The following is a 7,690-nucleotide window of genomic DNA, read 5'->3' on the forward strand; positions in this document are numbered from 1 at the left end:
AATTAGCTGGGGGCCTTCAACCTTCCTGGATTATTTACATCTGCATTTCTACAGAGCTGGTTTCTGCTTGGGGGAGGAAAACTTGGGGCTATTAAGAAAACTGGACATGCTTTCTGCCTCTTTAATATTTCCTTCTCTGGGGGGGGGGCTGACTTCCCACACCTTGAAGACTTAACTAGGGGAAAGCTCACTGAAGTCAACTGATCAAAGTCTTCTGGCTACTATTTTTCTATGACAAAAAACATGAAATTAGTTCTTTGCATTTGTAAGCATATCTAAATATGCAGAAGGGAAGCTACTATAAGTGGTTCTGTAAATGGGAGGAATAAGGAGATGGATGTGATTCTCACATATGTTTTCATGCTATAAGACATGGGTGTCAAACTCGATCACATCATGTGTCATACCATGACATTTTTGCCTTTGCGGAACTGGGGTGAGCGTGGCCTGCACTTGACGTATCTGGCCCGTGGGATGCCAGTTTGACACCCCTGCTTTGTAAGACATTTAAACACATTAAAACATTCAGGACAACTCTCAAAAGAAAACTAAAGTATCCTGTAGTGTTACATGAAATTTCACAAAGCAACTGTCCTGGAGTAAGGCAATTTAATTCACTTCATATGATTAAAAAACCCACTAATGTATGCCTTGAATTAATTAGAAAGTTCAGCTACTATGTTTTTTTATGTAATTACTCTCTTGGCAGTTGATCTGACTAAGGATAGTTTAAGAAGATAACATTTAAAAATAATGTTAATTAATCCTCTCCAAGTAAATATTCAGTGCATTCTAGGGTCACAAACTTTTTGTTCCATTAAAAAAACTCTTCAAACAGAATGATGCAGCATAATCTTTATAATGTGCACCCAATCACATAGCTTCACTGATTTCTCTGTGCCAGATAGTTACACCATGAGAATACTGTTTATATCATTTTAATTTCAAAATGAAGTTTGATCAGAATTCTAAAAGCAGAACTAAAACTACAATGGACTTTGGCTAAAGATGTTTCAGATATTGGTACATGAAGCAGGTAATTGAACATATACATGTAGCTCTGAATTATTTTCATCAGTAAAGAAATGAACATGTATAATATTTTTGACTCACTTGTTTAATTGTGTTTTCTTTAGGGCTTGTATAGAGAACAGAACATGTTTAGGTCATATTTAGGAAAAAGTTCTGAAAATTTCAAAAAGGTTCACAAATTTTAAGCACCACTGTATCTGTCCTTCATATAGGGCAGTGTTTCTCAACCTTGACAATTTTAAGGCATGTGGACTTCAACTCCCAGAATTCCACAGCCAGCATTGCTGGCTGTGGAATTCTGGTAGTTGAAGTCCACATGCCTTAAAATTGTCAAGGTTGAGAAACACTGATATAGGGTCTATCAATGAATAATGCAACCCACTTTTTCAACCCTCCAGTTTATATGTCATTTAGTAATACAAAGGAAAAACTGCAACAAAGATTTAAATAATTATATTTATTCTGTGACTATAATTTTGAATCATGATTATATGCACGGTGACATCACATATGATAATAGTTATCAAGTGGAAATTTCAAAACTCCAGATACTTCCAGGTACATTTGTTTAGATTTTTTTTATCCTGACTTTATTACTCAGTCTATATAGTAACTCAAGGTGGCAAACATTTTTATATTTTCTCCACAACAACTCTGTGAGATAGGCTGGGCTAAGAGAATGACTGGCCCAAAGTCATCCAGATGGCTTTGAAAAGGCCTGCCTGATTGCTAGTCAAATTGACAATTCTGAACAACAGTTTCTATGTACCTAAAACTAAACAACAGTTTCTATGTACCTAAAACAAGGACCTTAACATTTACTGGAAATGCTAGTTGTTATTTCACTATGAAATAAGGTTATGACATATTTCTTCCTTCTCTTCATTACACATCCAATATCACATCTATGACTTTAATATTGAAACACCTTTTCAGTTTTGTCAACCTGTTTTTAACAAAACCAGAAGATGTCTATCTGCAAGTCTTGTGATGAGAGGGAATGCTCATAGTTGGCTGTCCAGCTGCAGCAAGTTCTGACTTGGGTACACCTTAACTAAAATAAAAGTATCTTAAAGTTGATTATTTTCTTCTCTGTTCAAGGCAAAGACACAAAAGACTTCCTGGTTCTGATTGTTTTAAAAATGCATTGTCTTCTAGCATTCAAAGAGATCGGCCTAGTTAAGATTTGTAATTCAATCAACCTTTCAGCAATACACCTACTTGCTTGGTCCATGTTCTCTCAATAGAAACATCTCTATAGGTAGTGCACTGACATTTAACCTGAGTAAAAGGTTAACAATACATTTGTAATGGTGGGGGTAGGGGAGGGTGAGAATTGCTCTGTATAAATTTCATATCTCCTCCAAAAGCTTCTGTGGTTCCAAGGATTTCAGTTTTATCATAGAGGGGACAAGGGGAAGGCTCCAGACTGGAAGTAGCCAGAATGGTCGAGAAGAGAGATATGCTAGGCCTTTCAGGAAATATTTATCAGACGGTTATAAAAAGAAGAGAGGGACACAGGATATACTGTACTGTGTAAGTCTTGTGTTTCAGCTACAAGTAAAAGACAAAAACATGGCAGATCTAATACTGCAGGAACTGGTTATTTCTGAGCAAAAGCTTCAAAGGATTTCCATTTAGCGACACAGGAAACCTTTGTGAAAACTTCAAGAGACTAAAATAGCCTGCTCTACCTTGTGCAATCAAACACTCATAGTCTATTAGATCACGGGTGTCAAACTCGATCGTGTCACATGACGTATCGTGACATTTTTTTGCCTTTGTGGAGCCAGGAAGGGCATGGCCTGTGTGTGACGCATCTGGCCCGTGGGCTGCCAGTTTGACACCCCTGGTCTCAATGGAAATTTAACCCCAATGTATGAGACTAAAGCTCAGAAAGTGAAAGTACCCTTGGTGGACTGAAGAAACAGGATGAACTATAGCTATGAGGTCACCAAGCTACTGGCTGAGTCCTTTTGATCTTTGTCATGACTCTGGCCAGAAAGAAAATCAATAAATACAGATAAAATGGGTAAAAAAAAATGTAACTGAGAAATGTCCTATCTCGGAGACTTCCGGTGGCAGGCGTCTTCGTCGGTCGCAGCTGTTTGCTGCCTCCCGCCTGTTTCGCGTAAAAGCCGGTTTGACAGCTAGCATCAGCTGTCAAACGGCTTGATACCTTTCCCCTGGGCATAAGGGGATAGGTGAGCTGCCCGGGGTAGGAGTTGAGTTCCCGAGTCGTCCTATATGGACGATGTAGGTGANTACAGCAAATAAAGAGGAGAGCCAGTTTGGTGTAATAATTAAGGCAATAGGCTAGAAACCATGAGATCGAGAGTTTTAGTCTTAGGCACAAAGACAGGCTGGTGATCTTCAGCCAGTCATTCTCTCTCAGGCCTCTGGAAGAAGGCAATGGCAAACCACTCCTGAAAATCTTGCCAAGAAAATTGTAAGGATTTGTTGCAAGCAGTTACTAGGAGTCCAGACACACTGAAAGGCGCACATACACATTCACAAGGGAATGAAGCTTGGCTTTTCTTGTTTTATTCATAAAGTCATCCAACAGCTCCTGTACCAGAGTGAAAAAGTAACTGCCTCTTTAATCTCAGTAACTGGTTGCATCATCTTTAGCAGCAATAACTGCTATCAAACATTTCCTATAAAATAATCATCTTCTCATATCACTGTGGGAGACGTTTGACCGATTTTTCCATTGCAGTATAGTTCAAGTCAATAATATTTGAAAGTTTGCTAGTGTAAATTGCTAGTTTAGATCCTATTTTAGGTCTGGATTTTGAGTGGGCCATTCTAAAACATTGAGATTTCTCTTCTTTATTTGGTCTCTTATATACTTGCTTATATGCTTGGGATCACTGTCTTATTCCATGATCTTATTGGCTCTTAGATTCAGCTGATAAAAGCATGGCCTGATGTTGTTTTGTAGAATTCTGATATAATGCAGAATTCATCCATCCTTCAATGAGGAATGAATCTAAGATACTAAGAGTCTAACTATCCTCAAACAGTACACAACAATCTTAATGCTAATCATTTGACATGTTGTGTTGGTTTCCTCCAGAAATAGCATATCCATATAGCCCTAAAAATTCCACTTCTCTCTCGTGATATATTTCATCCAGGCACGAAATTTGGGAGAGAGGGAGACAGCAAAAACACGATGTGAAATGATGAGATTTATGACTTTCTATCAGAATCAGCTCTTCCCAATCCAGGAATTGTCAAGAGGTATCAAAGTTTCTTGACCATGGGCCTGGGATCTCCCTTTACTTGAAATTTAACAAAGGTCATCCATCCTACAGCAAATCCATCATGTGGATTCACACCTCATCCTGCTTAAGAGTAGGGTTACATCTTGCCACCTAGGGCCAGAGGTTATCTCAATTCATTTAAATAATTTCTTCCTGTTAAAAGTTATCCTTAGTGAGGCTTACCTTCCTTCTGCTTTAATCAATGGACTATCCATCCCCCCCTTGTTTGTCTTCTGTGACTTTTGTTTGATGGAATTGCAGCCAGATCCCAACTCTCCTTTTTCCTGGGTAAATCGAAATATCTGTGTATTCATTCTAAGGATTCCTGTCTCCTTCAACGTAGCTTTTCAAACACCCGAAACTCTCAATTTAATCGACTCAAGTGGAAAATGTGCATCTGTTACCTTAACGGCATCAATGAGTAAAGCAAAGGTAAGTATGCACTGCCCCCCTCTGTTCCTCCAACTGAAAAATTCACAGTATGGTATATACAGCTGGCTCCTTTGCTCATTTCCCCCATAATCTTCCAAATCTTTCTCTTCTTCATTTTAATCCCATTAATGCCTTTACCCTCTAAGGTCTCAGCATCGTGCATCCCACCAGTCCATCTGCCACCAATCTTTACCAGCCCCTTCATTTCCCCATAGCCACAACCAATGTCCACTATTACATTTTGTTCCTATGGAAATTACTGTTCGGTTGTTGTTGTTAGTTGCGAAGTTGTGTCCGACCCATCGCGACCCCATAGACAACGTTCCTCCAGGCCTTCCTGTCCTCTACCATCTTCTGGAGTCTGTTTAAAGCTCATGCCTACTGCTTCAGTGACTCCATCCAGCCACCTCATTCTGTCGTCCCCTTCTTCTATTGCCCTCAATCTTTCCCAGCATTAGGCTCTTTTCCAGTGAGTCCTTTCTTCTCATTAGGTGGCCAAAGTACTTGAGTTTCAACTTCAGGATTGTGTTTTTACTTGTCAGAAGTAAGTCTTCATCCTGGTTCATCCAAGCCAGGAATATTATCATTATTATTATTATTATTAAATAAGCAACATGGCGACTGCTTTGGGAAGATGGTTACAGTTTATTGCAGAAGCAGAAAGATGATTCTTCAGGAAAGAGCAGAGGAGAGAAGAAGAGACTGAGCACATGGCCAGTAGCATTTTATACCCTCTCTAGCTTTTTGTTTGGAAGTCTTCCTGTTCCTGTGGCATGAACTTTGAGGCTATTTCCTGTGTCACGTATTCTGACCTGAGCCCAGGTGTGCCTCTCTGGTATTACTTGATGGTAATGGTTAGTCATATTATGTCCCAAAAGTCATCTCCTGCTTCCCTGGGGATGGGGCTAATGACTCTTAAGAGGTTCTTTGTCTTCTTGAGTTCCTGGCTCCAACCTTCCTGATGGTCCCACATCTGCATCTGTATAGGGCTAGCTCCTGCCTGGGGCAAAGAGATGAGGCCAGGTTTGGTTTCTGCTTTTCAAAAAATGCTTTTAAAAATCCTTTTGGTAAAAAAAAATATTTTCCTGCCTTTTTTTTAATATTTCCTTCTCTGGGGCTCTGACTTCCCACATACTGGAAGAAGAATGTCATTGTATGAGGGACAAGCTCTCACCTGCACAAACAATCTTGAAAAAGCCCTCCTTGTTTTATTTTGTTTAGCAAGAGTTGTGTGCCCTTTTTATGTGCTCAAGGGGGAAAAGGGATCTTTATGTTTCATCTACTCTAAAGGCCTGTAGCTTTCCTTGATTTCTCAGTGGAATATGATTTAATGTCTTACAGATAGTCCTCGACTTACAACTGTAATTAGGATTGGAACTTCCATTTCTAAAGCAATGCAGTCATTAAGTGAATCACCCCTGATTTTATGACCTTTTTTGCTGCAGTCTTTAAGCAAATGGTTTGGTCGTTAAGCAAATCACACAGTTGTTAAGTGAATCTGGCTTCCCCCACTGAGTATGCTTGTCATAAGCCCCCTGGGAAGGTTGCAAATGGCAATTACATGACCCAGGAGGCTGCAATCCTCATAATTAATGCTGGTTGTCAAGCACCCACCTTTTGATCAGGTGACTACAGAAATGTAATTCCAAGGACTGATGGCAAGTCCCTTTTTTCAGCGACATAACTTCAAATGGTCATTAAACAAAATGACCATAAGCTAAAACCAAAGCCAGTTGCAACTGGTTGCAAAAAATCTACCCAAATACAGAGAAAAATTAGTGATCCAAGATCCAGGGAGTCCTCGACTTACGCCCAAAATTTCTGTTGCTAAGTGAACTTCAGTTGTTCAGTGAATTTTGCCCCACTTTACAGCCTGTCTTGCCAAGGTTGTTAAGTAAGTAACACAGTTGTTAAGTGAATCTGGCTTCCCCATTTTTGCTTGTCAGAAGGTCGCCAAATGGGATCACGTGACCCCTGGACATTGTGACCGTCATAAGTATCAGTCGGTTGCCAAGCACCTGAATTTTGATCACATAGCCATGGAGAGGCTGCAATGGTCGTAAGTGTGAAAAATGATCATGTCACTTTTTTCAGTACAGCTGTAACTTTGAATGGTCACTAAATGAACTGTTGTAAGTTGAGAACTACCTGTACTTGCTGTGAGCAGGGATTTATTGTACACCAATGTGTTCATCACTTGAATATGATGAATCGATTCTTATTTCTCTTTTCAGCAACAAATTAAAAGGCTGCATCTGTATTACTTTTGTGGGAAGTCAGAGCCCCAGAGAAGGAAATATTAAACGGGCAGAAAAATATATTTTTCCTCAAAAGGATTTTTAAAAGCAGAAACCAACCCTGGCCCCAAATCTCTCTGTCCCCAAGCAGTAACCAGCCCTATACAAATGCAGATGTAAAACTATCAAGAAAGCTGGAGCCAGAAGACAAAGACCTAAAATCTGCATACCTCACCCAAACTTTAAGAGTCATTAGCCCAGCCCCAGGGAAGCAGGATATGACTTTTGGGACATAATAGGACTAACCCATTACCATCAAGTATACCAGAGAGGCACACCTAGACTCAGGTCAGAATACATGACACAGGAAATAGCCTCAAAGTTCATGCCACAGCAGGCTTTAATATGGGGATTAATTTGGCATAGAAAGAAAGCCAGAGTCAGGTATAAATGTGACATTAAATGTCATCTGATGGGTTAAAAAGGTTTTTCTTGGATATTAAATGTTATCTGATGGGTTAAAAAAGGTTTTAAAGGTTTTTTCTTTTTTGTTGATTTAATAATGAATGAGGATGTGGATTTACTGTTAATGTATTTTTTTTTCTCTTTTTTCTGGACATATATTATTATGATAATGATGTTATAACAACTGAATTTGTTTGATTTAATTATGAATGGTTGGGAATTAAGGCTTTAAAGGTTTTTTTGATTTTACAATGG

Source organism: Protobothrops mucrosquamatus, unplaced genomic scaffold, assembly GCF_001527695.2.
Source record: "Protobothrops mucrosquamatus isolate PMUCROS unplaced genomic scaffold, P.Mucros_1.0 scaffold897, whole genome shotgun sequence".
In the NCBI taxonomy this organism is placed as follows: domain Eukaryota; kingdom Metazoa; phylum Chordata; class Lepidosauria; order Squamata; family Viperidae; genus Protobothrops; species Protobothrops mucrosquamatus.